Source organism: Ascaphus truei, chromosome 19, assembly GCF_040206685.1.
Source record: "Ascaphus truei isolate aAscTru1 chromosome 19, aAscTru1.hap1, whole genome shotgun sequence".
NCBI classification, from domain to species: domain Eukaryota; kingdom Metazoa; phylum Chordata; class Amphibia; order Anura; family Ascaphidae; genus Ascaphus; species Ascaphus truei.
Genome location: NC_134501.1, coordinates 19617551 through 19637860, shown reverse-complemented (window position 1 = coordinate 19637860; position 20310 = coordinate 19617551).

The following is a 20310-nucleotide window of genomic DNA, read 5'->3' as shown; positions in this document are numbered from 1 at the left end:
AATGTGACTCACCTCCCAAATTATGGACATTCTAAGTTTCACTCGGCTGGACAGCAGTAATGTTAGTGAGAGCAGGGGGTGGGGGGCGTGGCTACTAAGGGAGGGGGCGTGTCCTTGCCTGGATGGGGCTGTGTGTGTGTTAGTGATTCTCAGCCAGGGCTCCGCAGAGCAGTCCCAAGACTTCCGCCTGGCCGCCCGCACTCACTGCTGCCCCTGGCTCTCCCCCATTCTTCTTCCCTCCCTCCTCTCTCCTAGGAGCGCGCTGCAGTCCTCGCTACCTCAAGCCTCATGCTGCCTGAGGTCTGTGAGCTACGAGGAGGGAGGGGGGGTGAGGGGGATCCGTTGTGTCAGCGGAAAGGAGTACAGGCTGCTGCTGATTCTTCTGTAATCTTTGCATGTGAGCTACGTGAGGGGATGGGGGAGAGGCTGCGTCTGCTTCTTCTGTAAACGTGTGTTTGACAGTTTGACAATGTGTGTGTGTGTGTGTGACTGTGTATTTGACAGTGTTTATGTGTGTGTGTGTGTGTGTGTGTGTGTGACAATGTGTGTATGTGTGACTGTGTGTGTGTTTAACAATGTGTGTGTGTGACTGTGTGTATTTGTGACAATGTGTGTATGTGTGACTGTGTGTGTGTGTTTGTGTGTGTGTGTGGGGAGGGGAGAGGGAGAGGAGAGAGAAGGGGGGAGAGAGGGAGAAGAGAGAGAAGGGGACAGGAAAGAGAGGAGGGGGAGAGGAGAGAGAAGGAGGGAGAGACAGACATTGATTCGTAGGGTTGATGTGAGATACAGGGGGGTGATGTGACATACAGGGGGGGTGATGTGAGATACAGGGGGGGGTGATGTGAGATACAGGGGGGGGTGATGTGAGATACAGGGGGGGTGATGTGAGATACAGGGGGGTGATGTGAGATACAGGGGGGGGGTGATGTGAGATACAGGGGGGGGGTGATGTGAGATACAGGGGGGTGATGTGAGATACAGGGGGGTGATGTGAGATACAGGGGGGGGTGATGTTTAAAACAAAATCATAACAAAATATATACACATTCTTTATACGAAAGTATGAATTAGTTATTATTTATTATCCCTACTGCTTTACACATCTATCTTGTGATTTACCCCTGTCGAACATGTGTCATCCAGATAGGGGTTCCCCGAAATTTTACGAAATAATTAAAGTTTTCCTCCAAACAAAAAAGGTTATGAATCACTGGTGTGTGTGATGTGCGAGGTGCGGGGGAGATGTGCCAACGGGAGGGGGGGTGGGGGGGGCGAGGAGATGTGCCGGCAGCGAGGGGACATGCCACAGCAGCGCGGGAAGATGTGCCGCCAGCCGGGGGGGGGGAGGGGGGGTCGGGAAGGGACATGTACCGGCAGCGGGGGAGATAGACACACAGCAGGCATATACACACAGACAGACACACAGAGACAAATCTCACCCCGCACTACATCCAGCAGTGGTGGAGGGGGGGCCCGGGGAGATGTGCCGGCAGCAAGGGGGGGGGGGGGTCATGTATTCAATATTAAATTCCCCGGGCGAAGCCAGGTACAAAAGCTAGTTGGTATATAAGGATGGAATTACATAGAGTATTTATATGTGTAAGAGACAGCTGTGTGTGTATATGTATATATTTATATATATATATATATATATATATATGTATTTTATATATATATATATATATATATATATATATATATATATATATATATATATATATATATATATATATATATATATATATATATATATAGTGACAGAAACCAGGGGATGGTAATAAATTCCATATATAGGGCTCCCAGGATACTGAACAGTTTCTATCCTGTTTAGGCTGGAAAGTGCAGCCTCAGAATGCATGCACTCCATCCCACAGTTTGGCAAGTGCTGGAACTGAGGGATGAGGGATCCAGACCAGAGTTTGTCTGCTGCCTGATTTCTGTCACCTGTCCTGCTAGTTAGAAATCAGGTATTTTAGACTGATTTCCTTGTTCCTCTTCACTCTCCCCAAGAGCCTGGAGGCAGGAAGGCTGCTGGAAGCAGAGAGGGGAAAAGTCTCTTCCCCAAACAGGTTTAACCATTCTGTTCCTTTTTTCTAAAAACTGCAAAGTTCGTTATTTTGTTGTTGGATGTGGAAAAGCCACTCCAACCCTGAGTCAGGGAAAACCTTAGTTAAGTTATTGCTCAGGTGACCAGGCTTTTGTTTTGCTTGTGTTTCTTTTGTATGCAGTGTGGCAATCTCAGTGCCTGGGACTGAATAAACCAGGCATAGCCTGTTTAAAGGAACAGCACGTTACACCTCGTCATTTAACCTACCCTAAAAGACCGTGTTCTAACAGTCCTGGACAGACGGCGGAGCCCTGGAGTAAGCCGTTTGTCACAATAAATATATATACATTTGTGTGTGTGTGTATATATATAATATATATATATATAGCGCAGTATGTATGGACATGGCCTTTAGCACTCATGGGAAGAGAGTTCTCTCATGTCAGTAGTGACTCATAAAACTGCGGTCTCGGTTTAGGCCATCGCCAACTGTCCAAGTTGCATAAATTAGTATTCATGCAACCGTCTCTCTTTCGGTGTTCTAAGATTATCTTTGAGTATGGCCACCTTCAGATCGTTCATCATGTGGCCAGAGTCAGAGAATTGTTCGCCGACAGGACTATCTCTTGTTCCGCGTGTGATGCTGTGGCAATGCAGATTCATTCTCTTGTTTAGCCCTTGCCCCGCCTCGCCTATGTAGTAGCAGCACCCTGGGCATTTCATGCACATGATGAGGTACACGACATTGCTGGAGGAACAGGTGAACCTTCCTTTGATTTTGCAATCCAGATTCCTGTGTGGTATTTTTATTGTGCCCGCGGTGTGGAGCATTGCGCAGGTTTTGCATCTTGTGTCCTGGCATGGTCCTGTCCCGCATTCAGTTGTACTGTTGAATACTTTACTCCTCGCCATCATTTTCTTGAGATTATGAGGTTGTCTGTATGATAATAAGGGTCTTTCAGGGAAGGCCTGTTGCAGTCTTGTATCTTCCTAGAGAATGGGTTGTAGTTCCCTGGTGATGTTCCGTAGGGCTTCTAGGTGTGGGTTATATGTGACCACCAAAGGTACCCTGTCGCTTGTCTCTTTCTGTCTGTATTCAAGGAGATCACTTCTTGGTATTCTGGTGGCTTTTTGGATTTGCTGTCTACAATTCTGTGGTTATATCCACGGTTTATTTATTTATTTATAAAATATTTTACCAGGAAGTAATACATTGAGAGTTACCTCTCGTTTTCAAGTATGTCCTGGGCACAGAGTAAAACAAATAATACTTGGTTACAAATACAGTTACATAAATGAACAGGGTATACATTAAACAAGACATTGCATGTACAGTAAGAGATAGTATATGTTATAGGCGTATGAAACAGTTACAGACCAGATTAAAATGTGAGACAGCCTTAGATTTGAAAGAACTTAAACTGGTGGTGGATGTGAGAGTCTCTGGTAGGTTGTTCCAGTTTTGGGGTGCACGGTAGGAGAAGGAGGAACGTCCGGATACTTTGTTGAGCCTTGGGACCATGAACAGTCTTTTGGAGTCTGATCTCAGGTGATAAGTGCTGCAAGTGGTAGGGGTGGGTAGCTTGCCCATGAAGAATTTAAAGGCAAGACAGGAAAGGTGAACTTTGCGCCGAGACTCTAGTGATGACCAATCTAGTTCTTTGAGCATATCGCAGTGATGTGTGTTGTAGTTGCATTGGAGAACAAAACGACAAATTGAATTGTAGAGGGTGTCAAGTTTGCTAAGGTGGGTTTGAGGTGCCGAGCCATATACTATGTCTCCATAGTCAATAATTGGCATTAGCATCTGCTGTGCGATACGCTTTCTGACCAGGAGACTTAGGGAGGATTTGATCCTGTAAAGTACCCCTAGTTTGGCATAGGTCTTGGTTGTTAGGGTATCAATGTGCATCCCGAATGTTAAGTGGGAGTCAAACCATAAGCCCAGGTATTTAAAACTAGTGACAGGGGTTAGGGTGGTGTTAGCGTTGGTTCTGATCAGGAGCTCAGTCACTGGAAGCTTTAAAAATGTAGTCTTGGTCCCAAATACCATTGTTACAGTCTTGTCAGTGTTTAAAAACAGTTTGTTTTGGGAAATCCAGTTTTCGAGTCTCAAAAAGTCAGACTGAAGTATGTGTTGAAGGTCAGAGAGGCTATGGCTGTGTGCATATAGGATTGTGTCGTCTGCATACATGTGTATTGAGGCTTTCTTACAAACTGTGGGAAGATCATTAATGAACACTGAGAAGAGTAGGGGCCCCAGAACAGAGCCTTGCGGGACACCACAGGTGATATCTAGGGGGTTGGAGTTAGAGCCTGAGATGGACACATGTTGGGATCTTCCTGATAGGTAGGACTGAAACCAGTTTAAAGCATGCTTCCCTATTCCAGAGCTCTGGAGTTTAAGCAGGATAGCATGATCACCTGTGTCAAAAGCCTTTGCAAAATCTAGGAATACTGCACCAGTGAGTTGTCCCCGTTCCATTCCACACTGGATTTCATTGCAAACTTTTAGCAGGGTAGTTACGGTGGAGTGTTTGGGACGAAACCCAGATTGGAATTGGCTAGGGAAATCCGATCTCAAGGCTTTAATCCGCTGGCCTCTGTCTGCTGTGTCGGAGCATATCTGGTTGTATCATATGGCTTGACTGTAGATGGTTGCATGCTTAGTGTGTGTAGGGAGGTAGCTGTTGTCCCTCAAATAGCTGGCTCTGTCTGTAGGTTTGCGGTATACAAAAGTCTGTAGTTGGTTGTTCTTTATAATAATGGTGGTGTCCAGGAAGTAGACTACGTCTGGGGAATGGGTGAGTTTGAGGTTGATGGTTTGGTGGAATGTATTGAAGTTCTCATGGAACTGTAGGAGGTCCTGTTCACCAGAGGTCCAAATCAGGAGAATGTCATCGATGTAGCAAAGGTATGTAAGGGGTTTCAAGTGACGGGTGGAAAGAAAGTCACTTTCCAGTTTTGCGCAGAACAGATTGGCATACTGTGGCACCATCCGAGTGCCCATAGCGGTCCCGGTTGTCTGGAGGTATGTGTCATTTCTAAATGTGAAGTCGTTATGGGTCAGAATAAAATTGATGCATTTAGTCACTGTCTCTGTGAGTGGCTCCTGCGGTCCCAGAAATGATCTGCAGGCTGAAATCCCATCTGTGTGGGGGATGTTTGTGTAGAGTGACTCTACATCCATGGTTGCTAGTAGTGTTCCTGTTGGGAGGGGGCCAATGGCATTAAGTTTGTTAAGCAGGTCGGTGGTGTCCTGGATATAGCTGGGTGTGTTCCTGACAAGTGGTTTTAGAATGCCCTCCACCCAGCCAGAAATATTCTCAGTCAGTTTGCCAGATCCAGAAATAATAGGGCGCTCAGGGTTACCCTCTTTGTGAATTTTAGGGAGCATGTAGAATGTGCCAGGTTTTGGGTTAGCTGGTATCAGGTCTAGAATTTGTTCTCTTGTGCGGATCGGGAGAGTTTTAATGATCCTGTTGAGTTCTCTCATGTATTTTTTAGTTGGATCCTCCTGCAGTTGGGTGTAATACTTTGAATCAGAGAGTTGTCTGTGCGCTTTTATGACCACTGCTCCTCCCTTGTCCGCAGGTTTGATTGTTATGTTGTGGTTGGCCTTTAGCGATTCTATGGCTCTCCTCTCGATCAGTGTCATATTATACGTTTGTTTCCTTACTTTGTCCAGGATGGTGGTTTTGGCGCTGTGTCTGAAGCTTTCGATGTACCGGTCCAGTTTGGGGTTGCGCCCAGTTTGTGGGATACAGTTGGATTTTTGTTTCTCCCTGCTCATGTGCACATATACTGTATATGTGTGTGTGTGTGTGTTATACACACACACACACACACTTTAAGTTATGGTGGGTGAAACAGGCGACAAAAAACCTCCACCGTTGGTATATAGCCAATAAAGAATATCACGTGAGCACATTCACATGTCTTAGACAGGTCTGCAACCCTGCCTTTCACCATTATCACCGAGCATACAGTGCTCCCACTGCAGCAAGGGATTCTGGGAAATGACAAGCACACAATGTGTCACCTTTTGTGTGTATATATATATATATATATATATATATATATATATATATATATATATATATATATATATATATATATAATTTTCCTGAGCACGTACTGTAGATCTGGAAGTGCCCAAAAAAGAATAGCCTGTACTGGTGGCACAACTAAGCCTACACCATGCTGAGATTTGCTGTACTTATTGTGCATTACCGTAATGATGTTTTGCATAGGGGAATATTCAAACTGAGTGGCTCCGAAAGGCAGCTACACTTAATGAAGCCATTGCACTGATGAAGTTGCAGGTAGCACGGAGGCCTGACAGCTGCCTATTCAAGGACTACAAAGCTTCTCTTCCACTTGCTGTGATTCTCCTGCATGGAAAATGCATAAAATTAACCACTGCTCGAATATAATAAAAGGTGTAACATTTTGTCTTCTAGAGAATGGCGGTTGATGGTTTGAAGCTTAAATGCATAAAAAGGGACACAATTAACATGACAATGTGCTGCAAGAATATTCCATTCTCCAGATGTTCTCCATTTGTGTATTAACCAGTTTGCTGCCAGAAGAGTCTGTAACATAGAAATGGAATGGGCCGTCGGAACTGCTACTGTATGGGATTACACATTAGTCATTAACACTAGGTATACAACACTAGGTTACTTAGATGTGGTTTGTTAACACGTAATTTTCTACATCAGGGGTGGCCAACTCCAGTCCTCAAGGGCCACCAACAGGCTAGGTATTGGGATATCCCTGCTTCAGCAAAGGTGGTTCAATCAGTAGCTCAGTTGAAGTATGTGCTGAAGCAGGGATATCCTGAACACCTGACCTGTTGGTGTCCCTTGAGGACTGGAGCTACTCACCCCTGCTCTATATTAATTTTTCCTCCTCCCCATGTGAATCATTAGGACAGAAAGATAATTCAGATACGATATGCTGAGTTACCCATGAAACTATATATCCATGACTACATTCTTTTACCAATGTAGAATGGCATTTAATATTTGTTGGATAATGAAAACAAGCTCATTAAGCACAGCATCAGCCGGATGACTTGACTATCCGGATTATTTAATTGATAAAGCTCTCTAGGACTCTTGAGTAGAATAAACAAACTTCGAGTTCCGGAGCGCTGTATTAGCAAGATATTCTATTCAAATGCAAACCATTCATACTTAGTACACCCCACAACAGAACTACAATACTGTATGCTGTTGGGATGGATTGGATTGGAGCTGACATCTCCCAAACAGCTGCAGATCATATTGAGTAGGGTCTTCTATCTGGATTACAGGTCATTTTGGCAGTGGGTGGAAAAGGAAGATAGGCTGACAGTCACTTTCTGCCTTTTACGTAGTTTTATATTGAAGTTTGGTCATTAGGGTCGAGCTCAACATAGACTAAGGAATTCTGATATGTTTCTTGGGCTATTTAATTGTTTTTCACAGGGAATGAAACAGATAAATAGAATAGATGAGGAAACAAGAGGTTACGGAGGTAGAATGGGGGCAAGTGCGAGTTTGACAAGCAGCGAGACACCCAGAGTAAATGCAGATAATACTAGAAAACTTCTAAAGACTAAATCAAATTGGCGCAGAAAGGAAGGAGCAGATAAGATAATAGTACAGGCTGGAAAAAAACTGAAATGCATGCTTGCTAATGCAAGAAGCCTGACAGATGAAATGGGGGAGCTTGAATTAATAGCTGCAAGGGAGCAGTATGATATCATAAGCATTACTGAAACATGGTGGGATGAAACTCATGACTGGACAGTTAATTTAAAGGGTTATTCCCTTTTTCGGAAGTATCGAGCAAATAGAAGAGGAGGTGGAGTATGTTTATATGTTAAACCGGATCTAAAACCTATTATAAGGGAAGATGCTTATGAAGAGAGTGATGAAAATGTAGAGACCTTGTGGATAGAAATTAGCAGTGAAGGTAAAAGTATAAATAAAATGTTTGTAGGTTTATGCTATAAACTACCAAATATCTGTGAGATTGAGGAAGCTAAAATACTTTTGCAAATGGAGAAGGCTTCCAAATTAGTTCATGTTTGCATAATGGGTTAATTGTCCAGACATAGACTGGGGCAATGAGATTAGCATTACAACAAAAGGAAACAAGTTTTTGGTGATACTTAAAGACAACTATATGACTCAAATTATTGAGGAACCAACCAGGAGAGGGGGAATACTGGATTCGATCATATCAAACAATGTAGAAGTAATAGCAAATATTCAAGTCCTGGAACATTTGGGTAACAGTGATCATAACATGGTCTCATTTGAAATAAATTATCAAAAAATAGATTACTTGGGTTCAACAAAGACCTTAAAATGTAGAAAGGCAGATTTTAATAAACTGAGGACGCATCTACAAGTAATACATTGGGATGATGTTTTGCAGGGAAAATGTAGAAGATAAATGGGCAGTCTTTAAAACATTGTTAGAAAAGCACACGTATCAGTGTATACCCTTGGGTAAAAAAGACAAAGAGGAACTGGGGAGCACAATACGAATGATAAGGGGATATAATAACCCCGTTGAGGTGAAATTAAAGCAAACAAATTATAAGTACTGTGCTTGCTGCTCAGAAGGTCTAAGGGCTGGGACCCGCTGCGCCTGGCGGCGCAGGCGGCCGCGTGAGCGTTCCCCACCAGCAGGGGAATCCTTCTGAGCCAGTCCCCCCTCGCTGCACGGCTCACTACGCGCTGTGACGCGTCAGCCGGCAGGGGATGCAAGAAAATTGTGATCCCGAGCGGTGACGCGTCACGTGGTGTGCTGATGAGCCTATCAGCGGCGGGGGGCGGGAGCGGGAGCTGTCAGACAGCTTCCTACACAATGTAGTGTGTGTGTGTGTGTGTCATTTGAGGGGGAAGGCGGAGGGAGCGGGAGCTGCTTACCTTCCAGCAGCCCGCAGCAGCTCCCTCCTGCAGCCCGGGAGGCCGAGCCCGTGGAGGGAGGGGGGGAAGTAGTGGGTCCCTCCGCTCAAACCACGCCCCCCCTCCCGCTCCCGCCCCCCTCCTGCTCTGGCTCCCAGCTCCCTACAGACCGCATATCGCGATCTGTGCCTGTCAGTGCGCCGCCTGTCTGCAGTGCGGGTGCGCTGACTGAGGGAGCGGGGCCTTAGCCTAAGGCCCCAGTTAAAGCAACAAGCTGGGAAATGAGTGATGCAAATAAAGATAAAATCTTACTCACACGGCCCTGTGTGAGCGCGTTTGTATAAAGGTATTTTGAAATCTTCTGAGGTAGAGCCCACACAGTCGTCTTCCTCTTCTGTGTTCTGACGTCTGGTAGGTGGTCTTCTCACGGCCCTGTGTGAGTGCTGGTACTCAGAGGTATCCTGCTGGATACTGCACACTCCGTTTCTGCTTGGACTCAGTGTAAATGCACAGGGAGACTGCCAGTATAGTATGGTGTATTATAAATGTTCAGTGCCGGAACTGAAAGGGGTTAATAGACCCGATTCATGTGCCAACACCAGAGACTGGAAACTTGGGCAGGTAAATGGCAGATGAGGTTTAATACAGATAAATGAAAGGTTATGCATTTGGGAAACAAGAATAAACAGGCGACTTACAAATTAAATGGGGATAAATTGGGGGAATCCTTGATGGAGAAGGATTTAGGAGTGCTTGTTGACAGCAGGCAAAGCAATAGTGCCCAAAGTCATGCAGTAGCTGCAAAGGCAAACAAGATCTTATCTTGCATTAAACGGGCAATGGAGGGAAGGAAAGTAAACATAATTATGCCCCTTTATATAAAGCATTAGTAAGACCACACCTTGAATATAAAGTACAATTTTGGGCACCACGCCTTAGAAAATACATTATTGAACTAGAGAGAGTGCAGAGAAGAGCCACCAAATTCATAAAGGGGATGGACAATCTAACTTATGAGGAGAGGCTAGCTAAATTAGGTTTATTTACATTAGAAAAGAGGCTTCTAAGAGGGGATATGATAACTATATACAAATATATTCGGGGACAGTACAGGGAGCTTTCAAAAGAACTATCCATCCCAAGCGCAGTACAAAGGTCTCGGGGCCATCCCTTTAGGTTGGAGGAAAAGAGATTTCACCAGCAACAAAGGAAAGGGTTCTTTAAAGTAAGGGCAGTTAAAATGTGGAATTCATTACCCAAGCAGACTGTGATGGCAGATACAATAGATTTGTTAAAAATAAAAGGTTGGACATCTTTTAGAAAGGAAAGGTATACAGGGATATACCAAATAAGTACACATGGGAAGGATGTTGATCCAGGGAGTAATCCAATTGCCAATTCTTGGAGTCAGGAAGGAATTTATTTTTCCCCTTATGAGATATCATTAGATGATAACACTGGGGTTTGTTGTTTGCCTTCCTCTGGATCAATAAGTAAGTATAGATATAGGATAAAGTATCTGTTGTCTAAATTTAACATAGGTTGAACTTGATGGACACGACTTTTTTCAACCTCATCTACTATGTAACTTTTGTATTCTTTGGGTATGAGTCTGTGGGGGAAACACGCGCTTTATAAGACCCCAAACTGCATGGGTGGAGTAGCTGTCAATCACTGCCGGAGCTTCCATAATCATGTCCCACAATGCCTTGCAGCTGTGAATACAAAGCATTGTGGTCAGGGCCGCCTACAGGGAGGGAGAGCTGGGACAACTGTCCCAGGCCCGGTCACTGTGGGGGGCTGGTGTCTCTCTCTGAAGTCTTTCTCTTTATCGTGTCATCCGAAGCTATGATTTGAATTTCACTTCCAGCAGTAATTTGATTTTCTAACTGAAGCCTGACTGAAATGGACTCTGCATGGTGCTAAATACACTGGTTCAGGGAGGTGTGTGTATACACGTGTGTGTGTGTGTGTATACATGTGTGTATACATGTTTGTGTGTGTGTGTGTATACATTGTATGTGTGTGTATAAGTGTGTACGTGTGTGTGTACGTGTACGTGTGTGTGTACGTGTGTGTGTACGTGTGTGTGTACGTGTACGTGTACGTGTACGTGTGTGTGTACGTGTGTGTGTACGTGTGTGTATACATGTGTGTGTATACATGTGTGTGTATACATTTGTGTGTGTGTATACATTTGTGTGTGTGTATACATTTGTGTGTGTGTATACATGTGTGTGTGTATACGTATGTGTGTGTGTATACATGTGTGTGTATACATGATGTGTATACGTGTGTGTGTATACGTGTGTGTGTGTGTATACGTGTGTGTGTGTATGTCTACATGTGTGTGTGTATGTCTACATGTGTGTGTGTATGACTCTGTGTGTGTGTATGACTCCATGTGTGTGTGTATGACTCCATGTGTGTGTGTATGACTCCATGTGTGTGTGTATGACTCCATGTGTGTGTGTATGACTCCATGTGTGTGTGTATGACTCCATGTGTGTGTGTACGTGTACATGTGTACGTGTGTACGTGTGTGCGTGTGTGTGTACGTGTCTACGTGCGTGTGCGTGTCTCCGTGCGCGTGCGTGTCTCCGTGCGTGTGCGTGTCTCCGTGCGTGTGCGTGTCTACGTGCGTGTCTACGTGCGTGTGCATGTCTATGTGCGTGTGCGTGTCTACGTGCGTGTGCGTGTCTACGTGCGTGTGCGTGTCTACGTGCGCGTGTCTACGTGCGTGTGCGTGTCTGCGTGCCTGCGTGCGTTTGCACGTGCGTGTCTCCGTGCGTGTGCGTGTCTCCGTGCGTGTGCGTGTCTACGTGCGTGTGCGTGTCTATGTACGTGCGCCTGCGTGTATACGTGCGCCTGCGTGTATACGTGTGCCTGCGTGTATACGTGTGTCTGCGTGTATACGTGTGTGTACGTGTGTGTGTGTATACGTGTGTATACGTGTGCCTACGTGTGTGTGTGTGTATACGTGTGCCTACGTGTGTGTGTGTATACATGTGTATACGTGTGTCTGTGTGTCTGCTGTGTGTATACGTGTGTCTGCTGTGTGTATACGTGTGTCTGCTGTGTGTATACGTGTGTCTGCTGTGTGTATACGTGTGTCTGCTGTGTGTATACGTGTGTCTGCTGTGTGTATACGTGTGTCTGCTGTGTGTATACGTGTGTCTGCTGTGTGTATACGTGTGTCTGCTGTGTGTATACGTGTGTCTGTATAGGTGTGTGTGTGTGTGTGTACGTGTGTGTGTGTGTACGTGTGTGTTTGTGTGTGTGTGCCTACATGTGTGTGTCTACATCTGTGTGTGTGTGTCTACATGTGTGTGTGTCTACATGTGTGTGTGTGTCTACATCTGTGTGTGTGTGTCTACATCTGTGTGTGTGTGTCTACATGTGTGTGTGTCTACATGTGTGTGTGTGTGTCTTATGTATAGAGATATATATAGTGTGTGTGTGTGTGTGTACGTTGGGATCAGGCTGGAGATGAAGGAATGTGTGGGGGGGGGGAGGTGATTACCTTACAGTCGGCAGCATCTTCCTCGTGCAGGCCGGGAGACGGACCCTGCAGTCATCTGGTACGGAGGGGCAGGGATCGGACGGGAGCCGGACAGAGGGCATGTGGAGGGGGGGGGGGGGGGAAGCTGCAGGGAGAGCAGCACGGGGAATGTGGAGGGGGGGAGAGCAGCACGGGGCATGTGGAGGGAGGGAGAGCAGCACGGGGCATGTGGAGGGGGGGAGAGCAGCACGGGGCATGTGGAGGGGGGGAGAGCAGCACGGGGCATGTGGAGGGGGGGAGAGCAGCACGGGGCATGTGGAGGGGGGAGAGCAGCACAGGGCATGTGGAGGGGGGGAGAGCAGCACGGGGCATGTGGAGGGGGGGAGAGCAGCACGGGGCATGTGGAGGGGGGGAGAGCAGCACGGGGCATGTGGAGGGGGGAGGGGGGAGGGGGGAGAGCAGCACGGGGCATGTGGAGGGGGGAGGGGGGAGGGGGGAGAGCAGCACGGGGCATGTGGAGGGGGGAGAGCAGCATGGGGCATGTGGAGGGGGGAGGGGGGAGAGCAGCACGGGGCATGTGAAGGGGGGAGGGGGGAGAACAGCACGGGGCATGTGGAGGGGGGAGAGCAGCACGGGGCATGTGGAGGGGGGAGGGGGGAGAGCAGCACGGGGCATGTGGAGGGGGGAGGGGGGAGAGCAGCACGGGGCATGTGGAGGGGGGAGGGGGGAGAGCAGCACGGGGCATGTGGAGGGGGGAGGGCAGCACGGGGCATGTGGAGGGGGGAGGGGGGAGAGCAGCACGGGGCATGTGGAGGGGGGAGGGGGGAGAGCAGCACGGGGCATGTGGAGGGGGGAGGGGGGAGAGCAGCACGGGGCATGTGGAGGGGGGGAGAGCAGCACGGGGCATGTGGAGGGGGGAGAGCAGCACGGGGCATGTGGAGGGGGGAGAGCAGCACGGGGCATGTGGAGGGGGGGAGAGCAGCACGGGGCATGTGGAGGGGGGGAGAGCAGCACGGGGCATGTGGAGGGGGGGGAGAGCAGCACGGGGCATGTGGAGGGGGGAGAGCAGCACAGGGCATGTGGAGGGGGGGAGAGCAGCACGGGGCATGTGGAGGGGGGGAGAGCAGCACGGGGCATGTGGAGGGGGGGAGAGCAGCACGGGGCATGTGGAGGGGGGAGGGGGGAGGGGGGAGAGCAGCACGGGGCATGTGGAGGGGGGAGGGGGGAGGGGGGAGAGCAGCACGGGGCATGTGGAGGGGGGAGAGCAGCATGGGGCATGTGGAGGGGGGAGGGGGGAGAGCAGCACGGGGCATGTGAAGGGGGGAGGGGGGAGAACAGCACGGGGCATGTGGAGGGGGGAGAGCAGCACGGGGCATGTGGAGGGGGGAGGGGGGAGAGCAGCACGGGGCATGTGGAGGGGGGAGGGGGGAGAGCAGCACGGGGCATGTGGAGGGGGGAGGGGGGAGAGCAGCACGGGGCATGTGGAGGGGGGAGGGCAGCACGGGGCATGTGGAGGGGGGAGGGGGGAGAGCAGCACGGGGCATGTGGAGGGGGGAGGGGGGAGAGCAGCACGGGGCATGTGGAGGGGGGAGGGGGGAGAGCAGCACGGGGCATGTGGAGGGGGGGAGAGCAGCACGGGGCATGTGGAGGGGGGGAGAGCAGCACGGGGCATGTGGAGGGGGGGAGAGCAGCACGGGGCATGTGGAGGGGGGGAGAGCAGCACGGGGCATGTGGAGGGGGGGAGAGCAGCACGGGGCATGTGGGGGGGGGTGAGCAGAACGGGGCATGTGGGGGGGGGGTGAGCAGAACGGGGCATGTGGGGGGGGGGGGTGAGCAGCACGGGGCATGTGGAGGGGGTGTGAGCAGCACGGGGCATGTGGAGGGTCCCTCCTGCAAGGCTGGCGGGAGGCCCCCCCGCTGGCCTCCGCCTCGAGGTGAGGCAGCGGTGCCGAGGAGCGTTGCAGGCGGCGCCGGGTAGGCTGGGCTTTGCTGTGAGGGGGGGGTGGGAGAGGTGAGGCGGTGCCGAGGGGGCCGAAGGGGGTGAAGGGCAGGGCCGGGGGGGAAGGGCATGCCTGAGGGGGGTGGGGGGTGAAGGGCATGGCCAGGGGGGGGTGAAGTGCATGGCCAGGGGGGGGGGTGAAGGGCATGGCCAGGGGGGGGGGTGAAGGGCATGGCTGGGGGGGGGTGAAGGGCATGGCTGGGGGGGGGGTGAAGGGCATGGCTGGGGGGGGGGTGAAGGGCATGGCTGGGGGGGGGTGAAGGGCATGGCTGGGGGGGGGGTGAAGGGCATGGCTGGGGGGGGGTGAAGGGCATGGCTGGGGTGGGGGGGGGGGGTGAAGGGCAAGGCCGGGGGGGGTTGAAGGGCATGGCCGGGGGGGGGTTGAAGGGCATGGCCGGGGGGGGGGGTGAAGGGCATGGCCGGGGGGGGGGTGAAGGGCATGGCCGGGGGGGGGGTGAAGGGCATGCCCAGGGGGGGGTGAAGGGCATGGCCGGGGGTGGGGGGTGAAGGGCATGGCCGGGGGGGGGGTGAAGGGCATGGCCGGGGGGGGTTGAAGGGCATGGCCGGGGGGGGGGGGTGAAGGGCATGGCCGGGGGGGGGGGTGAAGGGCATGGCCGGGGGGGGGGGTGAAGGGCATGGCCGGGGGGGGGGGGTGAAGGGCATGGCCGGGGGGGGGGGGGTGAAGGGCATGGCCGGGGGGGGGGGGGGGTGAAGGGCATGGCCGGGGGGGGGTGAAGGGCATGGGTGGGGGGGGGGGGATGAAGGGCATGGCCAGGGGGGGGGGGTGAAGGGCATGGCCAGGGGGGGGGGGTGAAGGGCATGGCCAGGGGGGGGGGATGAAGGGCATGGCCAGGGGGGGGGGTGAAGGGCATGGCCAGGGGGGGGGTGAAGGGCATGGCCAGGGGGGGGGGTGAAGGGCATGGCCAGGGGGGGGGGGGGTGAAGGGCATGGCCAGGGGGGGGGTGAAGGGAATGGCCAGGGGGGGGGGGTGAAGGGCCTGGCCGGGGGGGGTGAAGGGCCGGGCCGGGTCAGGTGAAGGGCCAGGCCGGGGGGGGTGAAGCGCTGGTCCGGGTGAAGCGCCAGGCCGGGGGGGGGGGGGTGAAGGACCGGACCGGGTGAAGGGCCGGGCCGGGTGAAGGACCGGGCCGGGTGAAGGGCCGGGGGGGGGGTGAAGGGCCGGGGGGGGGGGGTGAAGGGCCGGGGGGGGGGTGAAGGGCCGGGCCGGGGTGAAAGATCCCTTCCCCTGCGGTTACTTACCTCGCACTGGGCCGCGCTCCTCCTCCTCCTCCTCGGGTTCCTCGGCGGTCTCCGTTCCCCCCGGCGAGGTGGAGCTGAGACGCTCAGGTGAGGGGGGTGTATGGGCCGCGGCCCGTGCAGCTCCCAACAGAGACAGCTAGGCCTGAGAGAGCCGGAGCAGCGCGCGCGGGGATGGGGAGCTGGGGGCGCGGCCTCTAGGCCTGAAGGTGAGAGCCTGCTCTGCGGGGGGGGGGGGGGAGCACCGGGAGAGAGGGTGATGTTGAGGTCCCGCGGAGTGGTGATAGGGGGGGTTCCGTTGTTGCGGGCCAGCCGCCGGGAAGGGCGGGGGGGTCAAGGTCGGGCAGCCGTTAGGAGGGTGGAGTGTGTATGTGTGTGTGTGTGTGTGTGTTGAGGAGGGTGGAGTGTGTGTGTGTTGAGGAGGGTGTGTGTGTGTGTGTGTGTGTGTGTGTGTGTGTGCGTTGAGGTGTAGGTGTGTGTGTGTGTGTGTGTTGAGGAGTGTGTGTGTGTGTGTGTGTGTGTGTGTGTTGAGGAGTGTGTGTGTGTGTGCGTTGAGGAGTGAGTGTGTGTGTGTGTGTGTGTGTGTGTGTGTGTGTGTGTGTGTGTGTGTGTGTGTGTGTGTGTGTGTGTGTGCGCGTTGAGGAGTGTGTGTGTGTGTGTCCCCGCCCCTTTGGCCCGTCACTCCGCCTCAGGCCAATGAGAAGTGTGCGGGGGGCGGCCCAAGGGACCAATGAGATTTCCCCTAGGGACACCGGACATCCAGGCAGGCAGGCAGGCATGCATGCAGGCATACAGTGCTTCCACTAATATAGTATAAGATATATATATATAACCTAACAGAAAAAAATGAATGAGAATAGTGCACAAATAGTCCTAAAAAAAAGAGTCCACAAATCAATGAGAAATAATTGAAGGTATTTGAAGATAAATCTCCAGGGGGGGTCAGGGGCTGCAAAGATGAGAAGCGCATGCTGCATAGTGTGATAAAGCCCCAAAATATGAATATAAATAAATATAAAGCCAATCTAATCACTGCTAATTTATGAACAAAAGCGACATAATGGACTTACTGACTCTCCGCGTAGTTGCACAGAATATGTTTTATTCATAACCAACAATAATCAACAGCTTTTTACTTACAATAAATTTCCAAGTCATCACATGGCAACCAAAGCATTAGCAAAACATGTCACACAAATATTATCTGGATTTAATATACAATGCAAACAGCATCCGACAATCAGGCCAGCTGCAGTGGATTTGGGGGATTTGCGAAAACACCTGAATCGTTTGGCTCAGTGAAAATACCCGCCTGTGATCTGTTCTGTATCCGAGATGCCGTGTGTGGGATGCTCGATAGTTCCTGTGTGTTCCCATCACTGAAAGACCCTCGCCAGTTTGCACACATGGGATGTGCGAGGCGGCTGTTCATATGGGTAGTGTGTATGGTTAGGGAGCGTGCTCCAGACTTTTCTTCTGTTCAGAAAATATATGCAAATTAATAGATCTGTAATTGTATCTAATAACAAGACACTGACATATTGCACAGAACTTCCGATTCAATTTTATTTCAGCACACCACATTTGCGTTAAGTGGGGATAGCTGTTTAACTTGGATCCAGACTCCCAGGGGCCATTATTAAGAATCTATTTTGTTCTGCAATTAGAAGCTCTTATGGTGAAACATTGCAGAGCTTTTAGATTCTCAGTGTTGTGTGTTCTGCGCCGTTATAATATACTGATACAGTCTCTAAAGATCCTATATAGCGTTTTGATATTTGGCATAATTTGCTTTTATATTAATTAGTTGATGTATTTTAGCTCTTTTCAAGATTAACACCAAACATATGCGTTTTATACCAACATATTATCTGCACTGCATGACCAGCACTAAACCTCCAGCTAGGGTCACTTTTGTGTATATATATATATATATATATATATATATATATATATATATATATATATATATATATATATATATATACACATATACTTACATATATATATATACTAGCTGAGAGACCCGGCGTTGCCCGGGATGTAATGTTCCCGTTCCTCTCTCTCTCCTCCCCCCTCTCTCTGTTTGTCCCCCATTCACATCAATCCAGTCCCCCCCCTCCCTCCCTCCTTTACAGCTTCATGTAGCGTGTGTGCGTCAGTCACTGTGTGTTTTGCGCGCGCGTCAGTGAGTCTGAGGCAGAAACACAAACACACACAGACTGACTGACGCACACACAGTCAGAGTGTGCCTCAGTCAGTGTGTGCGTGCGTGTGTGCGTCAGTCAGGGTTTGTGTGCGCGTCAGTCAGTGTGTGCGTGCGGCAGTCAGTCAGTGTGTGTGCGCGTGCGGCAGTCAGTGTGTGTGTGTGGGGGTGTGTGTGCGCGTGCAGCAGTCAGTGTGCGCGCGGTCAGTCGGTGTGTGTGTCAGTCGGTGTGTGTGTCAGTCGGTGTGTGTGTCAGTCGGTGTGTGTGTCAGTCGGTGTGTGTGTCAGTCGGTGTGTGTGTCAGTCAGTGTGTGTGTCAGTCAGTGTGTGTGTCAGTCAGTGTGTGTGTCAGTCAGTGTGTGTGTCAGTCAGTGTGTGTGTCAGTCAGTGTGTGTGTCAGTCAGTGTGTGTGTCAGTCAGTGTGTGTGTCAGTCAGTGTGTGTGTCAGTCAGTGTGTGTGTGTGTGTGTGTGTGTGTGTGTGTGTGTGCGCGCGTCAGTTAGTGTGTGTGTGTGTGAGCCAGTGTGTGTGAGTCAGTGTCAGTGTGTCAGTCAGTGTGTGTGTCAGTCAGTGTGTGTGTGTCAGTCAGTGTGTGTGTGTCAGTCAGTGTGAGTGTGTCAGTCAGTGTGTGTGTGTCAGTCAGTGTGTGTGTGTCATCAGTGTGTGTGTGTCATCAGTGTGTGTGTGTCATCAGTGTGTGTGCGCGTTAGTGTGTCAGTAAGTTGTGTGTGTCAGTCAGTGTGTGGGAGGTGATGTGAGTGGAGCGCCGGGGAGGGGAGCGCCGGGGAGGGGAGCACCAGGGAGGGGAGTCAGGGGAGGGGAGGCGTCAAAGGCGGGGAGGCGTCAAAGGCAGGGGGGGGGGCGTCAAAGGCAGGGGGGGGGGCGTCAAAGGCAGGGGGGGCGTCAAAGGCAGGGGGGGGGGCGTCAAAGGCAGGGGGGGGGGCGTCAAAGGCAGGGGGGGGGCGTCAAAGGCAGGGGGGGCGTCAAGGGAGGGGGGGCGTCAAAGGGAGGGGGGGGCATCAAAGGGAGGGGGCGTCAAAGGGAGGGGGCATCAAAGGGAGAGGGGAGGGTGGCGTCAAAGGCAGGGGGGGGGCGTCAAAGGCAGGGGGGGGCATCAAAGGCAGGGGGGGCGTCAAAGGCAGGGTGGGGGGCGTCAAAGGCAGGGGGGGGGGCGTCAAGGCAGGGGGGGGCGTCAAAGGCAGGGGGGGGGCGTCAAAGGCAGGGGGGGGGGGCCATCAAAGGCAGGGGGGGGGGGCCGTCAAAGGCAGGGGGGGGGCGTCAAAGGCGGGGGGGGGCGTCAAAGGCGGGGGGGGGGGGCGTCAAAGGCAGGGGGGGGGGGGCGTCAAAGGCATGGATTCCTCCCCTTGCATTTCCTCACCTAGCAGCATTAAGTCCCTGCCGCCCTCCTCCTGCTCCTCGGGGATGTTGAGCCGTAGAGAGCGTGCTCTGGGAGGTAGGTGGGGAGGAGGGGGGGTGAGGGTGGGGAGGAGGGGGGGTGAGGGTGGGGAGGAGGGGGGGGTGAGGAGGGGGGGTGAGGGGGGGGAGAGGTGGGGAGAAGTGGGGGGGGGGAGAAGTGGGGGGGGAGAAGTGGGGGGGGGAGAAGTGGGGGGGGGGAAGTGGGGGAGCGACACACGCGACACCTACCTGTAGTTCCGGGCACCGCCATCTTCTCACTGGGCGCCGCGAGGGAGGAAGGGGGTCCTTCCGGGCGCCGCCATCTGTTCCAGTTGGAGCGGCGGCGGAGAGGGAGAGAGGTGAGTTGTAGCGGCGAGGGGGAGAGAGACCTGGCGTTGCCCGTGAGTAAAATTTCCCGCTCCCTTCTCTCTCCCTCTTTCTCCGTTTTCCCCAGAGGGGAGGGACGAACAGTGGACAGGAGGGTGTGGGGACGGACAGTGGACAGGAGGGTGTGGGGACGGACAGTGGACAGGAGGTGGGGGACGGACAGTGGACAGGATGGGGGGACAGTGGACAGGAGGGACGGACAGTGGACAGGAGGGGGGGCAGTGAACAGGAGGGGGGGCAGTGAACAGGAGGGGGGGGGGCAGTGGACAGGAGGGGGGGCAGTAAACAGGAGGGGGGGCAGTGACACACACACACACACACACACACACACACACACGTCTCTGTTGATGCGCCCTTTCTCAGTTCCGTTTGGCGCCGGAGGTGAGGGAGCGACACCTACCTGTACTTCCGGGCGCCGCCACCGTCTGACTCGGCGCCGCGAGGGAGGAAGGGGGTCGCCATCTTACGCGCCGCGTGGCAGCTGCCTGTTCCCCCGCCGGGGGTACGGGAGAGGTGATTTGGAGCGGGGAGAGGTGATTTGGAGCGGGGAGGGGGGAGAGGTGATGCCGCTGGGGAGGGGGAGAGGTGATTTGGAGCGGGGAGGGGGAGAGGT